This window comes from Pelodiscus sinensis, chromosome 2 (assembly GCF_049634645.1).
Source record: "Pelodiscus sinensis isolate JC-2024 chromosome 2, ASM4963464v1, whole genome shotgun sequence".
NCBI classification, from domain to species: Eukaryota; Metazoa; Chordata; order Testudines; family Trionychidae; genus Pelodiscus; species Pelodiscus sinensis.
Window position 1 is genome coordinate 187,716,710 of NC_134712.1, and position 19,223 is coordinate 187,735,932.

Here is a 19,223-nt window from a genome sequence, read left to right on the forward strand (position 1 = left end):
CGTGTAGCCGCGCGGCACGGGGTTCAAACGAGCGGGGATTTAAAAAAGGCGGCGCCCCGCTTATGCAAATGAAGACCGGGAAATTCAAATCCCGGGCTTCATTTGCAATTGCGGTATGCCTACATTACCCCGCTAGTTCGAACTAGCGGGGTAGTGTAGACATACCCCTAGTTACTATCACTGTCAACTGCAAAGGGTTTGCTCCGAGGGTCAGATTCGAACAGCAGCATAAATAAGACTACTTGTCTATAAGTAGTCCCATTGACTTAGACAACACTATTCATGAAATAAGATGATACTCAGTGTAAGGCAAAGAGAATCTAATCTTATCACAAAAAATGTCTATTAAAATTCAGAAATCCTCTCCATGTTATCTCTTTGATGAATCTAGTCCATTTTTGTGTATCCTTAGAAATGAAGCATCCAACAAAGCAACAGAAAACAAGATATCCAAGTGCCATGGGCATCCTGCAATTATGAGGACAGTCAGACAATGGACAACAGTAATACTAAAATCAGAAATCTGTTTCATTCATCAAAATGATATTTTGCTAGCTGCTCTAGTGTTCTCATGCCATTGTATACAACCCCACATCCATCTGTCTCAAAGCTTCTAAAAGCAGCAATGAGAATGCTCTGCGTGTAATGAGTTGAAGTATTAAATTTGCCACATGCACTTGTCTTTCCTAGAAATGCAGAGGGTTTTAAATATGCCTTATGTTTTTATATTCTGAATGGCAAACTCAATTTTTCCCCTTCAATCATTTCCTCTGGGGAAGTACAGTACCTACTTCAATACACAGGGACCGTAGTAGGCAGGAAATAGGAGATCAAAGTGGGTGAATCAGCAGAGACAACTAGACCATTCAGTCTAACATTCTGGTGAAAGATTCCCTTCTGGCCTTAGAACTCTATGAATGTATGTATTTGTATCCACTATTGGCTTCCTGCTTCCCTCCCTCCAGGAAACAGAAAAGTTCCCATTAACTTTGATGGAGCAGAATGTTGCCCTACATGCAGGTGTGCACTTATACTCATGCATGTTACAAAAAATGAACAAAGTGACCATTTAAACATAGCTCAGTGATATTGTTAATCATGCCATGTCAGTTCCTGTGAATTGTGCAAATGTAACTGAGACAACAAAAGTTCCATCGGTGAAAATGGAAGATTTGCTTTATTGCCCTGGTATACTGTCCAGTGACACAGGAAGCCTCTGATTCCCCTGTCAGATCTCTTCTCTTCAGGCATAATTTCCCTTTCACACCTTTTGCTGCTGTTTAATAGAGCACCAGACTCCTGGTGACTTACACTAGACAATATAGTCTAATGAGGGGGAGGAGCGTCATAAAATAACTCTATTTTTCAAACAGTGCCAATCACATGCTGACTCTCTATTTCACTTCCCAATTGGATATTTTATTCCCCCACTGCCGGACCTTAATCGAGTCCTATAGACTCCAATTTAGAATCACAATTAACTAGTCAAATATGAAGGGTTATTCCTCTCCCGGGATTCAACAATGGAATTTTAGATGGAGCCCTAAGAGCTATAAATAACTGAAAATCTTCACAACCGCAGTTATCTTCAGAGACAATTAAACATAAACTGGACTCTCTACTAAACTTCATGAATTTGGCATCTTTTGGTGTTGTGTATATAACAAACATGATTAAAATTAAGGGGCTGCCTACATTGCTCAGTTACAGTCATTTCGAGTTTCTGCTTCCTGCGTAAATCAATGGAATAAATATATTGTTATTCACTACTTTCCTGTGGTCTATTGAGTAAAAAAGTCAATCTAACATTTGCAAAATGCACATGCCTTTGCTTTCAGAGTGCTGTGAGGTTATATAACATTAAAGTGTCGGAGTAACATTTTCTCCAAGGGAACAGCCTCAAACTTGTGATATATTTTAAAATGGTAGAATCAACACTTTTGACCTTCTGAACTCCATGCTTTAGGTAATCTTTTACTTAACTTGGAAAAAAATCCTCCACATCAGATGCCTCTATTTTTTAGAGTAGTATACACCCACAACATTTGCATCTGCATTAAGCTAAGGCTGTAAACTAGAGTAACTTCTCCTCATCAGACTTGTGTCCAAAGTTTATTTTATGGATGCAGAAATATGGGCAGACAATTGGAGGGTGCTGATGCACCTGCAAACAAAGGCAAATCTCAAGCCCACAATTTACAAAACCAGTGCTACCTCACAGCCATAATCTTTCACTCAACCAGCTTTTGAAAACACTGGTCTCTTTTTGGCTTCTATAAAGTCAGAACCCACCAAATTCAGCTCATGTACACTGCCTGAGGTTTTTTTTTTTGTTTTAATAGCTCTCAGGCGTACTCAGTAATTGCTTCTGTAGTGCACCTGCAATAATGATATGGGTAAGGAAGATTCAAAGAGAAACCTGTGTAATAATATGAAGGGGTTAGTTCAACTAACAAATTTTGCTTTAGTGTGAGGTTGGGTTTTTTTTGCATTTTTTCAGAAATTAAAGCTTAATCATGTGTAAAATGTAAAAAAGAACAAAAACAACATATAGGTCATGAAACAGAAAAAGAAATGATTGACAAACATCCTACGACACCGGGAGATCACTTTCTTGTAAGGGTCAAGCTGCAGAATGAGCCAATAAATGGTTGGTTGTACCACTGAAGTTTTGCCCTATTATTCTTTCCAGTGGATTTTTCTCCACGCCTTTTTGAACAGATATGGTAAGCACTGAATGAATACATTTGCAACTAATACTTTTTTTATTATTTTTGCCTTTCCCCTCTCTGTGAATACAATATCTAAGTACCATGAATTTCAAAATGTGACTCCTACAGTATAATAAACAATTCAGATTCTGCAGCTAGTGAATATTAGAGCTAAAAATTCATTTTCCATTAGTACCAGTACAAATAAGCTTGCACATTTGCATATTTGTGGAACATTAAAAAGAAAGGGAGAAAGACAGACAGACATAACAGGATTCTAATCGCAGTGGGTTGCTTCCACATTCCAAAGAATATTTGCAGACCGTTTTCACTCAGCTCTGGTAGAAAACTGGAATATTTCTTATCTAGATTTACATTAAAAACACACTAATGGTTTAGTATGAAAATGCCACAGCATTGTTGGTATGGAATGGGATTTTTGGATTTAGCTATTCTATTGATCCACTGGACATATCATTTTAAAGTTTGTAATATAAAAAGATATTGTGCCTTGTTCATTGGAAATGGTAGGAGCAAATAACCCAGACTTGACTTCGCTATGAATTCCTAACTTCCTCATTGGTTATTGCCATTTGTAGTTTGAAGAGGGTGACCTTTCACTTTTCTGGGAGATCTGTTGTTCCTATGGGAGGTGCATGAAGCGCTTCTCTCCTTATCTAATTCAGATGTACATCTGTATGAGAAAATGTTCTACAAAAGACAATTTATCACCTTCTCCAGTCACTTTGACTCAAAAGCCCACCACAGCTTGATAAACAGCATGTAATAAATACATATTTCCCTAAGAATTAAGCTACTTAATCTGCACTCTAAATTAAAAGACAAAGGAAATCAAAACTTTGTCCCTCATTCAGTACTGCATTAAACTCCCAACGCCTAGAAACATCCATTAATGCAACTCCCTCTTTCCTACCTGATGTACTTACCCTTATATACAAAGTGTTTACAAACTCCAAAAAACAACTTATATTTTCAGATCATTATCAAAATCTACAATTAGGAATGTCCAACACATCATCAGTAAGGCAAATATTAAAGTGAAACCAAACAAAAAATAACTGAGCCCTAATTTTTCAAAAGATTTCTGACTATGGGTGCCCAATGTGAACATTAGAAACAGGACTGCTTTCAAGTGCCAAGTCTTCTGAAAATTGGCACTTTTTAAGATTTCTCACACTGGGCACCCAAAAAACTGAGGTACCCCCAAAATAAAATCATTCGTCATTTCTAAACATTTTAAGCTCCCTTTGCAATTGGCAAATTTTGCAAAATTTTTAATGGGTTAAGGTAATATTCCTGCATAGATACGGCAATCAGAAGATAATATTATTTTTTAACAAATGCCCAACCAGGTGCTCATGTGAAGACCCATCCACTATGCTGACATGGCAAAATTCCAGCACACAGCAAGCCCATAGAGGATGTCAGAAAGTTGAGCTGCACTTGTTTTTCATTTTCCTTTCAATAGTATTTTACTGACTTTCTAGCAGGTAATCCTAATAAAACACATTTAAATGTCACTTTAATGGAGTGATTTGAGATAGTCTGAGGTTTAGATCAAATGGCACTTGTGCTTAAATTGGGAGAGAAACACCCTCTTCCATTATAAGTACGTACAGTAGGCTTCTTTATATAATGTGAAGTTATTAGTTTAGTTAAGACTGCAGGAGCCTTAATTTCACGCTTGCTTTGGTTTTAGGCTGAACCAGGAACAGAATGAAACCTAAAGCTTGAAAGGCCAGTTCACCTGTGGCATGCCTGAATTAGTACATCCCACTTTGTGAGGACTTCTTCAAAATTCTTGATAATAATGTATCCAGCTACTTAACAATCTAAGGATTCCTGAATTCTCTGCATGAGATGACAACTGACTCACTTCAGTTAGTGTTAATTATTGGTTGCACGTTTCCCGTTCATGACAGGAAACCTGTAAAATTGAGCTCCTCCCTCCCCCTTAAATGATAGCTTTTATTGGCTCTGAAAAAGATACTTGTGTACAAAAGAGCCCATCTCTTTTATATATTTACTATTCATTTTAAATGTTAGTTTATTTAGTATTTCTAAATGTTTGACTTTTCCCTTTTTTATGAGTGCCATAGCCTTTTGCTTTTAATTTGCCAATTTGCAGCTGCAGCAGCACATGAGTGTTGGAGGATCTATTTATTGAGCATTCATATTTATAAAACATCTCCTTTGAAAATTGCTTTGATATCTACTGATGAAAAGTACTAAATAAGCACTAGATACTTATTTTTTCAATATACTGTGGATGTATTTTAATTTTGTCTTCTGACGACTGTATTGTAAATATATCCTTGACTAAAAGGCAATAGATTTTTTGGTATGCTAATTATATTGTGTGGTTTTTTTAAATGGACTAATTATCTAGCAGCAAAATGCCCAAACTACAGGTAAGAGAGGGAATAGAGTGTGTCAAGGATATGCTAATTAGATTCTGTTGGGAGATACCCCTGAAGATTTGGTGTATATTTTGGGCACTGAGAAAATTCATTTAACTTCTCTGTTGCCGTACGTTCTCTAGTGATTACACGCCTCATGGTTTTTTGCCAGGAAGCAAGAGTAATGAAAGACCATGGCTGACCAGAATTGTAAAGCACTGGAAAGCTCACAGGAACACCTGTTTTCAAATGATACCTAGCTCAATTTCCACACCAAAGAGTTTTAACTGCTTCAGATGAGCTTCAGATAAGCCTCTGAAATTTTGGATGCTTTCCTAATCTAAACTCACTCCAGTTTTTCAGGTCTCCTGAAACTGGCTCATAAAGCTCTGTGACATGTAAAACATGATAGTCTGCAAGTGAGCTGTGCTTTTCCATTCACTCAGGCCTTAGAGGTCCCACACAGCCTCCTCTCCTGAGTGCTTTGATAAGTAAATTAAAGAATAAACTGAATGGTTACTTTATTTGATTTCCCAAGAAATTAGTGTAAGGGGACTGTTACCCCTTACTAAAACTCTGTGGGAGTTTTTTGGTTTACCAGCTTCAGAAGGGGAAGGGTTCATGAGACTGACAGACCCCAGAGACAATGGAAAGCAGTCAACACTCCAGCTCAGCCTGACTAACAGGTTGTAAGTGGGGATTGTTCTGGCTCTCTCTGAGCAAACAGGGAGCTGAAAGAGCAGAGCCAGCTGTGTGCAGAAGAGGTCCTGCAAAGACAGAGAGCTGAAAGAGGAGTACAAGAAGAAGTCCTGCAGCGACAGAACCAGACACAGACAGGCCAAGCAGTGCAGACCCTGTGTTGAGCAGCAGACTGGCAGTGCTCAGAAAGCCAAAAGGAACAGAGAAGCAACACAAGGAGCTGGAACTGGCCAAGCAGCACAGCCTGCAGCTGGATGTGGTGAGCTACTGGGACCTGCAAAGTGTGGGGAAAGGCTCTGGACTGGGAGAGGGGTCTGGCCACTTAGAGACTGAGGCTGTGTGGTCACTGCCAGTGCAAGCATGTCCAGCCTGCAGCCCCTTGCAGCACATCCAGGGCTTCTAAGGAAGAGACTGTGAACTGTCCTTACACTCTGCAGACTGCTGTGTTGATGTCCCTGTGCTACAGAGCAGGGCTGTGTGTTCTCATTTAACCATTCTCATTGTTTCTTATTCTATTCTCTTTAATCAGTTGATGTTTAATAAATTGTATTTGCTTTGAACCTTATGAAGTGATCACTGGGCCAAGAAGGCCTGCAGTGTAAAGAGAGCACCTTGGAGTGGGGACACCCTAACTCCTGCCCCTAGTGACTACAAGGTCAGGGATTAAGCCCCAGGAAACCTGGGCCCAGCCTTGTTGGGGCTTCAAGGGCTCTGCTACTCAGGAGAGTGGAGGGGGAGCCCTCAGGATCAGGGAGCCGTGGGGTAAAGGAAGTGGGAGCGGGGACTCAGATCCTTTCGCTGGTTCATTTCACTGGGGTGCATAGAAGCCAGGAAAGTTCCCCACAATAGCAGGACCATTCCCCCGCTTACATTAGTGAAATGATGATGACTAGAATGTCTACATGTATAAATAGTTTAGATGCATAAAATTAGTCTGTGGTGTAGTTGGTGTCTCTCTCTCTCTTTCGTTCACCCTCTTTATGCCCCCTCTCCCCCCCACCCCCCGGCCTTACACTATTTCCTTCTTGATGACAAGGCTGACATGGCTCTGATCAAACATGCTGCCAATACTGACAATGACAAATCCTTTTCCCAGCTCAGGAGCACCTTAAATACATTCTCCAAAGAAGCTGACCGACATTCTATTCCCCAGATTGTCTGTCAAGGAGAAGCCTGAAAGGCTGACTCAAAATTAGGTAGGTGCATTTTGAAATGCAAAATCTTGCTTGATGGGGAATAAGTCAGAACTGTTTCATTCCCTCTCCTTCCAACTTCAATTTTAATTAGGATTAAAATGTCACTAGCAGATGTTTTGGAATTATTTTTCATTTTCATGCATTATGTAAGAGTTTAACTTGTTCACCCTATCATAAATGATATTTTAGAATTAATCCCTGGGGGCAAAAATTGTTGAAGATCACAAATGGCCTGCCAAACAAATCTATGTCTCCCATCCATTCTTTCTGGATGCCAAAAAGTAAAAGTAGAGCTATAAGCATGCTTGAAAACTCACAATACAAATACATTTCAGGTTCACTTGTTGCATTGTAACAGAAAAGCTTTTTTAAAAAGGTATATCTGCAAATGCCAAGTAAAAATGGAGACAATAAGCAGAGGACCCAATCCTACAAGATGATGTCAGTGGTAGTTGTGGCCATGTAAGACTGATACCTTCAAGATTAGGCTGACTGCCTATAAACAAAACCCTTGGGCCTCCAAACAAATAGGAATGGAAAAATTAGGTCAGGATTGGTGAGACCTGATTCCAAGCTCAGCCCAAAAATCTCAACACATTTTTAGCTTTGAAAATATTCAGATAAGTGTCTCCCCTACCCCAACAGGCCTTCTGTACCTTTGCTAAAATCAATCTTGAACTACAAGAGCCACTGCTGGGCCATCAGTTGTCTTCACATTCTGCAACTCTACAACTTTCCCAGGGACAGCCCATGAGACAATGTCGTCTATGGAACCTGTAACTTTGGAAGCAACTGTCAGCCACGTCTGAGTGTAATAGCCAACTAGAGCCATGTTTTAGAAAGTGCAAGACCCAGCCTGCTCTGAGCCCCAACAGAATTTCACCAAATGGAGAAGTTACTTTACTTACCGCAGTAATAAATCCATCCCTTCGAGCAGCAGTAGTTAGGTCAACAGAAGAATTCTTTCATTAACCTAGCAGTGTCTACACCACAGCTTACCTTGGCTCAACAACATCTCTCAGTGGTGTGAAATTTTCATACTTTTGAACATTGTGGCTAGGGCTATGTCTACACTGCAGGAAAAAGTCAGAAAAAGATACGCAAATTGTGTACCCCAATTTGCGTATCTTTTTCTGCTTTTCTTCTGAAAGAGGCTTTTCCGACATTTTGTCCGTCTACACAGGTCCAAATGTTGGGAAAAAAATCCCTCTTTTGGAACATCCCCTCTTCCTCGTAGAATGAGGTTTTCAAGAATTCTGAAAAAATGCATCTGCTTTTCCAAATTTTTTTGTTGGAAAAGCAGACACATTCCTTGGATGTGGAAGGGCTTTTCCAGGATACCTCTAGTATCCCGGAAAAGCTCTGCAGCATAGACGTAGCCTAGGTCAACCTAAGTTGTACTATTGGCCACACATTTTACAAAGATGGGAAGCTTTAATTACTGGTATTTTATATGGAGGCAACTGATACTCAAAAAAAGTCAAATATAACATTTTTGAAAAGTATTCACTAATTTTCAGTGTCCAGTATAAGACACTACTTACCTGCCTTTCAGAATGATTGAATACCAGCAGCTTCCATTGAGTTGAATGGAAATTGAACCCAGGATCTCTGCTTGCCAGACTAACACCTGGCCCCCTAGCCCAGGCCACCTCCCAACAATGAACAAACACTTTTCTTCTATTCTGTCAGCAATGACTTCAGTATCACCAGCACATTGTTCACTCCAATGGCCTTTTGCCATTCATGATTCTCCTTAACATCTGAGGAGAGGAGAAGCAGCAATGGCCTTACGCTGCAGCAAGGGAGGTTTAGGTTGGACAACAGGAAACACTTCCTAACCGTCAGAGTGGTTAAACACTGAAATAAACTAACTAGGGAGGTTGTGCATTCTCCATCATTATAGATTTCTAAGAGCAGATTAAACAAACACCTGTCAGGAATGGTCTAGATCAGGGGTCTCAAACCCCCAGTCCCAGCTTGTCCCGGCTGGAGCAGTTGCACAATCTGGCCCAGAACTCCCGGTGAGCCAAGTGTGGGCTGTCTGCTACCAGCCCCCCAAGGCCCACCCCTTCCAGGCATCACCTCACCCTCTCCCCACCATGGCACCCTGCTCCTCGAGCACATGGCTTTGGGGATCACTGGGGCGAGGGACTGGCACCACATGGGGGCCACGATCACCCCCCCCCATACTCTCTGCAGCAGCAGGAGCCATGGTGGGAAGCAAAGCACAGCTAAGTGAGTGCACTCACCCAGTGCGCTCTGCTTCCGCCATGGCTCCTACCATTGTGGGAGTGCAGGGGCATGATTGCTGGAATCATGGCAGGAAGGAAGGGTTTTGGGGAAGTAATGGACATGTTTCCACTCCCCTCCCCGCAGCCTGCCAGGAGTCCCAGCCTGATTGTGCAGCCTTCATAACAATATTAGTCTGAGCAATACAGAGGAGGTAGAGAAGAGGAGGTAAAGAGTGATCATTTTCAGGCACTACAATATTTTCCTGGACTTTTAAAGGAAAAACACTGGCATTCCTCTTATGGTTATATGCTTATCCTCATGTCCTGAGGATTAGCACAGCATACGGGAGAGGATTTGAAATCGGAAAGAGAAGATGGTGGACCTCAAATAAGAAGATGACAAGGAAAAGTCCATGCCTAGTGGGTACCTTGGACGAATAACTGCAGAAAACAGTTCTCTTGGGATTCCAAATATGAGTCCCTGGGAAATGTTCTCGTTGCCGTTGGGCGAAAACCCACCTTCAATCCGTTAGTATTTGGAGAGTCAGTATCCAGGAGGGAGAAAAGGGAACACTCTTAGTCCAGAACAAAAAACCCCCGAAACATTTCATAGAATCATCTCCAAGGTTTTCATTAAGCCTTCTCTGAATTTCCACTTCCCTAATGCAATGTGCAGGACAATGTAGCACTTTAAAGACTAACAAGATGGTTTATTAGATGATGAGCTTTCGTGGGCCAGACCCACTTCCTCAGATCAAATAGTGGAAGAAAGTAGTCACAACCATATATACCAAAGGATACAATTAAAAAAAATGAACAAATATGTGGTGACTTTCTAAGAGCATGTCTAGACTACATTCCTCTTTTGAAAGAGGAATGTAAATTAGGCAAATCGAAAGTGCAAATGAAGCACGGATTTAAATATCCCATGCTTCATTTGCATATTCACATTTGAGTGCTTATTTGAAAAAGGGTTGTTTGAAAGTGAAAGCGCAGTGTAGACGCAGTCCTTTGGGGGGAAAAAAAACCCTTTTTGGAAAGAACCTGTACTCCTGAAAAAATGATGGGGGAAATAGGGTTGGGGTGTTTTTTTTTTTTTTTTTTTTTTTTGTAAAGAACTGCGTCTAAACTGCCATTTCACTTTCAAAAAACCCTTTCTCAAAAAAGCGCTCGGATGACAACTGCACAATAGAGAAATGCAAGGGTTTCTAATGAGTTCATTACCATAGTGTAGAAAGGGGATACAGCTTAGTTTAAGAGACATGAGATCAATTCCCAGCTCTGCTGCTTTTTGAACTTGGGCAAATCACTTCGCTTCTCTCTATTCCTGGTTCCCCTTTTATAACTTGCCTGCGAAGACTGCAAGCTCCAGAGGGTGAGGGGCAGGGAGAAGAGGTGCACATGTCTGTCTATTTTACCAGGTGAAATCCTGGATCCACTGAAGTCAATTCTTTTCTTTAAAAATGAGTGAGCTGGTGCTTATGCAAGATAAATGTGACTATCTTGTGGCTGTCTAATGCTCATAAGAGGATGACAGAGCTGGAGACCTATATTCTTTATTTTTCCATAAATCAGGTACATTCTTGGCCACTCTGAAGAGGGTGTCAACAACGATACCACAATTAATGTTAGATTTATTACTGACTTTTTTGCTATGAGGACATGAAATGGACAGAAAACATGAGATTCATTTCTCATAATGTGCTGATTGTCCACAAGATGGAATGAGACCATTTCTGAGGCAAAGAAATATAAACTAGGGATGGGGCAGGGAACATCTGAAGGAGATGTGTTCTGTCTAGTTTAGATTATTTAAAATTGGCCAGGGCCTGAAGGAGCAATTTCTTGCTTGCTCTGAAACAAGAAGTCAGAATAACAAAGCTATTACATTAAATAACATTAGAAAAGTAGCCAACTGAAAAGTTCATTAGGTAGAGAGGATAGTCACTCAGACTAGCAGGGCATGGAGTGCACAAATCATGAAAAAGCTAATGGAAACTAAGACAAAGTGTGTTTATACTATTCAGCTCTTGCTTTTGTGGCACAGCTCTGGCCATGCCCTGAGAATGCTACACTTCCTGGCAGTTAGTGTTTGCCTCAGAGGCTCACTGTGACCCTCCAGCCCTCTACAAGAGGCAAATGTCATAGCCTACTGAGCCATTCTCATCATAGGCCAGTCTATAGTTTGGGATGAAACCCCTTGGTAGTCCTGCCCCCTTTAGGGGCAGACTCTGAAGTGGTGTGGGAAGGGTTTGAAGGAATCCAGGCCCATCCATTACTTTGGGTTCCAGCCCAAGGAGCCTAAGATAGTGACAACTGGCAGTATTTCCTCCACGCCAAGTCTTGCAGCCTTTCCCTGGGCCACTGACCCCCCCACACACACACACACACACACTCTCTCTCTCTCCCCCCCCCCCTCCCTGAGCAATCCTTCCTGCTCCTCCACAGTACTCTGCCATGCTCCCAGTCCTTAGCTCTCCCAGTGCACCTCCCCACTCTCAGTCCTTGGTCTTTTCTATTGCCCTTCCTGAGGAGAAGACTTTTAAACTGGCCCTAGCAGGCCTTAGTTGGCTGCAGGTGCTCTGATTAGCCTACTGCTTCATGCAAGCTCTTAATTAGCCCCAGGTGCTACCTGCATTATGTTGCAGCAGTGCCTGGCCAGTTCACTCAGGGAACAGAAAACTAATCCACTCAATTTCCCGTATATTTGCCCTCCACTACTGTAGCCAGCTGCCCTGGGTCTGTCACACTTTTTACACAATGAACAAAATGAGAAAACATAACTAGGAGAACAACTTCATTTTTATTCATGCACATTATTTTCCTGCAATAACCTATCACTCATTTGGTGCATCTCTAAAATTTGTCTTCATTGGCGCAGTAGTTCTTTGCTGATTTCATTTCATGTATATATGGTTTGTTCTGCAACATGCGCACCAATTGCTATTCTGCTTGGTTTTATTTTATTACACCAGAAAAGAATTAAACAACTATTTTTTCTTTGAAAAGGGGAACAGGGGAGGAGAGAATATTTATAATGCTTTAACATTTATAAGTGATATTTGATTTTTCAGAAACAGTTATTTATAATTTGTCATTCATTATATAAATATATCTATATCTATTGTGACAAAGCTCCTACAAAAATTCAGGGGCACCCTGTGCTTCCTGGTGGACTTTGCTTGCCTCAGAGGCTCACAGCAGCCCACAATTACAGGCACCACGCCCAGGGCTTTTAATTTGCTGTTGAGCTCTTTTCATCATTGGCTAGCATATGGTAAAACAGAGAATAACCTCCACAGTCCTTTTCCCTGAGTGGAAATGGAGAGGTGGGTGTTGGGGGGAACCCAGGCCCACCCTGTACTCCAGGTTTCAGCCCAGGGCCCTGTGATAATAGCTGCTCATGTGAATCCCCCACACCTGCTAGAATACAACTCCAAGATTCCTAGGCTTCCCCACACCTTCATTCTCTCTCATTCATCCTCCTACTTGTGCTCTCCTTTCCTCCTACTCCCAGCAACACTCTCCTCCTTCCTCCCAGCTGCATGCACCCTACAACTGCAGGCTACTTCTTTTATAGCCAGTCTGAACTAGTTGTCTTAATTACCCCCAGGTGTCCTAATTGGCCTAGGCTGGCCTGAGTCTGCAGGGCTAGTCAATCAGCTCAGGTATTCCACTGCTCCTGATTGCCTGGGCTGGCTCTAAACCAGCCTCTCCCTCTTACTCTGGATGCAGGGATCTTCTCAGTCTGAGGCTTATAGATCTCCTCTTCTGCCCAGGTAATTTGTACAAAGATACAGAAATTACGGGCACGTTCTCCTTACTATCTGCACAGGTAGAGGGGATGAAAATGGAAGGAAAGATAAGCAAAACAGAATGACACCTTCCCATGATCAAACAAGGGCCCCTGTGCCCCAGTCCTGAAGAAACTCCTCCATGGCAACTGGATTCAGCAAAATTCGGGACTGTCATTCAGAATCAGCAGTCATTCCTGACAGGTCCCATAGATGCTCATCAGAATGGAATGCTGATCCAAACATCCACATGGACTCCTGTAAAGTCCCCTCCATGGTTATTAAGGAGCACAATGCCCTCACAACTCCTAGTTTAGCACCTGGATTAAAAATTGGTATTTATGATATGCACAGTTAGCAGGTGAAATCGTGATGCTAGGCTTTTCTGTAAGAACATAAATAGTTATAAAAATAGACTTTAAAAAAAGAGCAGTGGTCAATGGATATGATTCAGGTTTATGAGCCAAGAACAACAGAGTTTTATTGCTAACCCAAAATGACCCAAAATCAAATATATCAAGATCTAGTGGGTTCAAGTTGAAGCCAGGCAAATTCAGACCAGAAATAAGCTGTACATTTTGAACAGTGAGATAATTTTATCTTTGGAACAACTTGCCCAGGGTTATTGTAGATTTTCCATCACTGGAAATTTTTGAATCAAGATTGGATGTTTTTCTAAATAACATACCAGGCCTGTACATGGTAGGGGTATGTGCAAAAAGTGCAGAAGCAGCCCCCTGATCCTCCCAAGTAAAAGGGGAAGGCTGGGGAAGGCAGGAGCAGCATGCTGCCTGAGCCTCCCTTCCCCATGCTCTGACCAGCTGGGGAAAGGCTGGAGCTGATTTCCCTGCTTACTTGGGGGACCATGGGGAATACATTCACACCTTTGAAGTCCGCATTTACAAAAAAAGCACATACACCCACAGAAATTCCTGTGTATGGGCCTGCAGACTGTAGTTGAAACTGGAATTAACTCAGGGAAATCCTGTAGATGGCCAGCTTTATACAGGAGGGCAGTCTAGATAATCATAATAGTTCATAGATTATTGCCATGTATGCTTAGCAGCTCTTTAAAATTAAGCCATAGCAAAAGCACAGACAGCTATGTTTAAGAGGAAGTAGCCTAACCACAGACTACATGGATTGCCTTTTTTACTGTTAAGAAGTATATTAGGAAATGTGTTATGAAACATGATAATTTAGGATAAGCAGTAAAATTTGTAAGAGTAAAAATCCTCATCTAATTCTCTTGCTCTTAAGCAACACACCAAATTTGGTCTAAGAGAAAAATTTTTTTTGCATCTAATTACAAGATCTTCATCTAATTCACTAGCTCTTAAACAACATACCAAATTTGGTCTAAGAGAAAAAAAATTTTTGCATCTAATTACAAGAGCCTCATCTAATTCACTAGCTCTTAAGCAACACACCAAATTTGATCTAAGAGAAAAAAAATTTTTGCATCTACTTACAAGACCCTCAGCTAATTCGCTAGCCCTTAAGAGAAAACAATTTTTGCATCTCAAATTAACCACAGAACTGAATAGACAATGAGAGATCAGGCCATAAATACCCTGTAGTAATGACTGCGGGTACCTCATCATCTACAACTCATTCTGGAAACTGAACTCACATGCAGCTCTCTGACGACAAGAGGCAGGAGGTCCATACCAAGGCAGGCATCATAACAGCATTCGTCGTCCTCTACCTGGCCAGTAGAGTGATGCTGCTGATCGGGTGAGTAAAAAAACTTAACAAAAGACTCTGAAAAAATAACAAAAAGAGTCTAAAAACCTAACAAAAAGATTATAAAAAATCAAGAAAAACAAAATAATCTCAATAAGCTATAAGTTCAAGGATCCTCATAGTTGCAGTTCTCTAACAAAAATTAATCTAGAAGAAATTTAAAAAACTAGATAACAAATTAACTGACATCACTAAGTATCCTTGTAATCATGCTAGCAGAAACAATTTGCTTTTTGTATTTTTCTTTTATTATTTTCGTTTTAATTCTCAGCTGTTATCTTTTGACTTTTTGTTATTCATTAAGTGGCAATATCAATAAAGTTTTGCTCATTGATTAAGACACAAATTGGTATTTGGTCTAAATTTATTGACGACTTCCCAGGTAAGCAAGGGGGCAGACTAGAGTTTTGCACAGTCCTAGTGAACCCAAGGGAAGGGGGCGGTTTGCTTAATTGCGACCACTCATGGCAATGATAAGGCCAGAAAGGACTGTCTGAAGCCTAATCTTTACTATAAAATTTAGCACACAATGCTTAACACGACTTTCCCTTGTCTGCACTAACCATATAGTTAGCTAATTTGATGCTTCACAATTGTGTTCTAATATGACAGAATTATATAAATGAAGTCAAGGCCTCTGGTCTCTAGCTGGTCTTTAGGTACCAATAAATTTTGGATGGATTTTATCTTGAAGACAGCCTGCCTTTCATTTAGTCTGCTACAGATAGATGGTAGGGAGTATATATAGCAGCCATTGTAGCCTGAAACAAGACGTATGGGTTCCAAGGCTCCACAGAGTCTTGCAGAGAATGGATCTGTTTTCCAAATGCAGCCACCATCGAGATGGGCCCAAACAAACAGATTTTAATGTGGATGGAGAAATAAATGCAAATTTTCCCAATCAGAAGAGGGTGGGTGACGAGCACTGCAATTTGGCCTCACTTAGGGCATGGATTTCTCCTCCTGACCATTCTGCATTACAGCTACATGAAACCTGAACACTCATGATTTAGGTTAGAATGGCAGAGTTCACTCAGTGCCAATAATACTTGTAAGCAAAGAGTTACTTTACATGAAATTGCCGAGTATTTGAAACCATTCAGGACATTTAATGTATCTGCATGGACTATAACTGGGCTCCGCTCTACAGTCAAATAGCTATCTCAATTGGAAACACGTGATCATTGTCCTTAATACTAATACTCTGGCACAAAACAATACATAAGGATGCTTAGAATCCTCATAACAAAGGGCATTACTGTAAGAAGAGACAGCTGTGCTCTCTTAAACCACTAGTTCATTTTACTCGCTTTAAATTGGTTTGCTGAGAGCAATTGTAAGACACTCCTAAATTATAAAGCACCATAAAACCATTTACACATACTCAACTTGTACTATACTGTTCTATTCCTGGCTCCAATACATCAGAAAGCACATGTTTTCTGAACCCTCTAAAATAGTTATTAGTAGTCATATTATTTTAGTTTTATTTTAAATCCATTACTGGGTGACAAGTTTTTATTTCTAAGGGGATTCTACAAAGTGAATCTTAAGAAGATTTAGTAGACCAGAGGCATCTGGATGAAAAGATCAAATGTTTAGTAAAAGACTAAAAATCACCTCTGTTCACCTAAATTCTGGTTGGCAATATGGCAAAACTCCTTTATTTGAGGCGTGAGTAGGTAATGAGGACATTATGAAAGGTTCCTTTGTGTATTTTCAATCTGTCCATTAAAAAGCTTCCCAATTGGGACAAATAGCCAAAATAATAATAATAAAACTGAAACTTGCTCTAAATTTACTTTTTATTTTTAGTTATAACAGGTTTTATAATATAACAATACACATGCAAGTGAGTCAATATGAAGATATGAAAGCATATGCTTTAAACATTAGAAGGAACAGTATCATTATGTGCATATACACACATAATAGAATTCTGGAGATTCATATATATATTTCCGATGCAATAAAATAATAAACTGGGCTTCTGGCCATCCAGGGGATAATTTACTATTCAAAGTGTTTAATTCACTAATAACCATGAACATGGAAAGGCTTACTAGTTGCATGAAGGCACTCAATGCTGGTTTCTAAAGGGCTACTTCTATTCATTGATGCTAGGCTTTATAAAAAAAAAACATTTGAAAAGTTGACAACTGCAATTTATGATAATCTATAGCAGAACAACATACTCTGCTATAGATTATCATAACACCCACTGGTCTCCTTGGTTTATGTTTGAGATTGTGAAAATTGTTCTCTCAATCTAAGAGTATCTCAACAATCCCTCAAGTGTTCATTGATCACTTCAAAAGACCTTTAAGAACAATCAATATTGTTCTCTTTAAGAATCTGTCATTATCTAGATAGTAACTGACAGGACTATGGAATGAAAACATGCTCTACACAAAATGGAGAGTCTGGGATTTAAAAAAGGAATTGCCCTACAAGACATTCTATGAATCTTTACATTACGGGGATGCTGCTTTGACTCTTGTTTTGGGGCTATTTCCCAGGTCTGGGTAGTAATGATATACATTACCAAACATATCCTGAAGTTCCAACTCAGGACTCAGGCAGGGATGGGCAAAATCCAGCCCATGGGCTGAATCCTGACTGCCAAATTGTCATATCCACCCCCCCCCCCCCATCACCATCCCACAGCCCAGAAGGCGCCTGAGACAGGTACCCTTCCTGCTGCACCCCACACACTGCTGAAAGCAGCTGGCTACAGAAGCCAAGTGTTCCCTGCGTACCGCATTCCCCAGGGGTGGGGGTGCTTCACATGCTGCCCTCACCCCCAGCACAATCTTGCAGCTCCCATTAGCTAGAAACTGGTCGATGGGAGCTGCCTCGGCCATGTTTGCTGCAGAACCAGCATGCAGAGGGCCCCACCCAAGAGTTCATAGCGCACAGAGACATACACTGCCCCCGACAGCTGGGCATTTTAAGTGGTGTGCAAGGTCATGGCAGGCAGGGAGCATTGCCTAAGGATCTCACTGGGCTGCTGGTCAGGAGCCAACTAAGGCAAGTGTGTCCCAGCCACAGTCAGCACCTGACACCCCACCCCATCTCTCCCCACAAGCCTCTTCCCCCCCACATCAGAATCCCCTACCAGACCCAGCACCCTTCCTACATTCCTCCTGCAGGTCAGAATCCTCTCCTGCACCCATACACCCTCCCTGACCCTTCACTCCCTCCCAGACCCCAATTCCCAACCCTGAGCTCCCTTCTGCACCCAATCTCCATCCCAGACCCCCTTACCTCCTCCATTAATATCATGGAAGAGTGCAGCCCTTGCCCACTTATCAAATTCTTGGGAGTGGTTCCCCATCAAAAATTACTTCCCCACCCCTGCTCTATGGCAAAGCCCTACACAGATGTCAGTGCGTACTCACTACCACATCCCTTTAGTTTTACATATGCTCAGCTAGTTCTGCTGGCCAAGGTATGGGACAATGCACTCAGGGTTTTGCTCCCAGAGGGAAGAAGGAAAAATGACTCAATCAAGTGACAAATGACTGAGGATTTTGAGGTAAAAGCAGTATCTTAAACTTAGGCTACGTCTAGACTACATGCCTACAGAGGCATGTAGATGAGGCTACCAGGCATAGGAAAATGAAGCAGCGATTTAAATAATCGCCGCTTCATTTAAATTTACATGGCTGCCGCGCTGAGCCAATCAGCTGTTTGTCGGCTCAGCGCAGTAGTCTGGACACACGGGTGTCGACATCAAAGGCATTTGTCGACCACCCAGGTAAGCCTCCTGGGATGAGGTACATACAAGGGTCCTCGCCATGTAACCTTCAGACCTACAATTACCGAGGATCCAAACTGGTCGGTCACTAATCTGTTTGCAGAATGTATTTTGAAAAGAGGAGATAAGGAATTTAGACAGCAGATCAGTACATGCATTAGAATTTAAAACCACTTTAATTAGTGTCCCTGGACTTCAGAAATAGAATAATACACCAGCATGAAAATATGGCTTTCTTTGTACCATATTTGCTTTGTTCCTGGCTGGCAGGGATAAAAAACCTTGCTTCTTTTTACTGTGCCTCATTAGGTGGCACAAGTCTTGAGATGCAAATCGCCTTCTGTCCTATGTGGTCCATAATTGTCCCATATCCATTTTTTGCCAATTACTTCTAACATTTTGGATGATACAACTAAAAAACTGAACAGCATTATCCATCTTTAAAGGTTCCTCTGGCTAGTTTTTGCTGTGTCATTCCTTTCGGCCATCTTTTCACATTCTGAAAAAAGAAGTATTTGGTTTCCAGAAACCCTTTCATCTATGCAAAAAGATGAACTAAATATTGTTTAATTTATTCTCATCCCAACAGGCGCATTAATCTATTCATTACCTGTAAATGCATCATGAACACTTCAAACATATTTTAATCTACTGGTTGTTAAT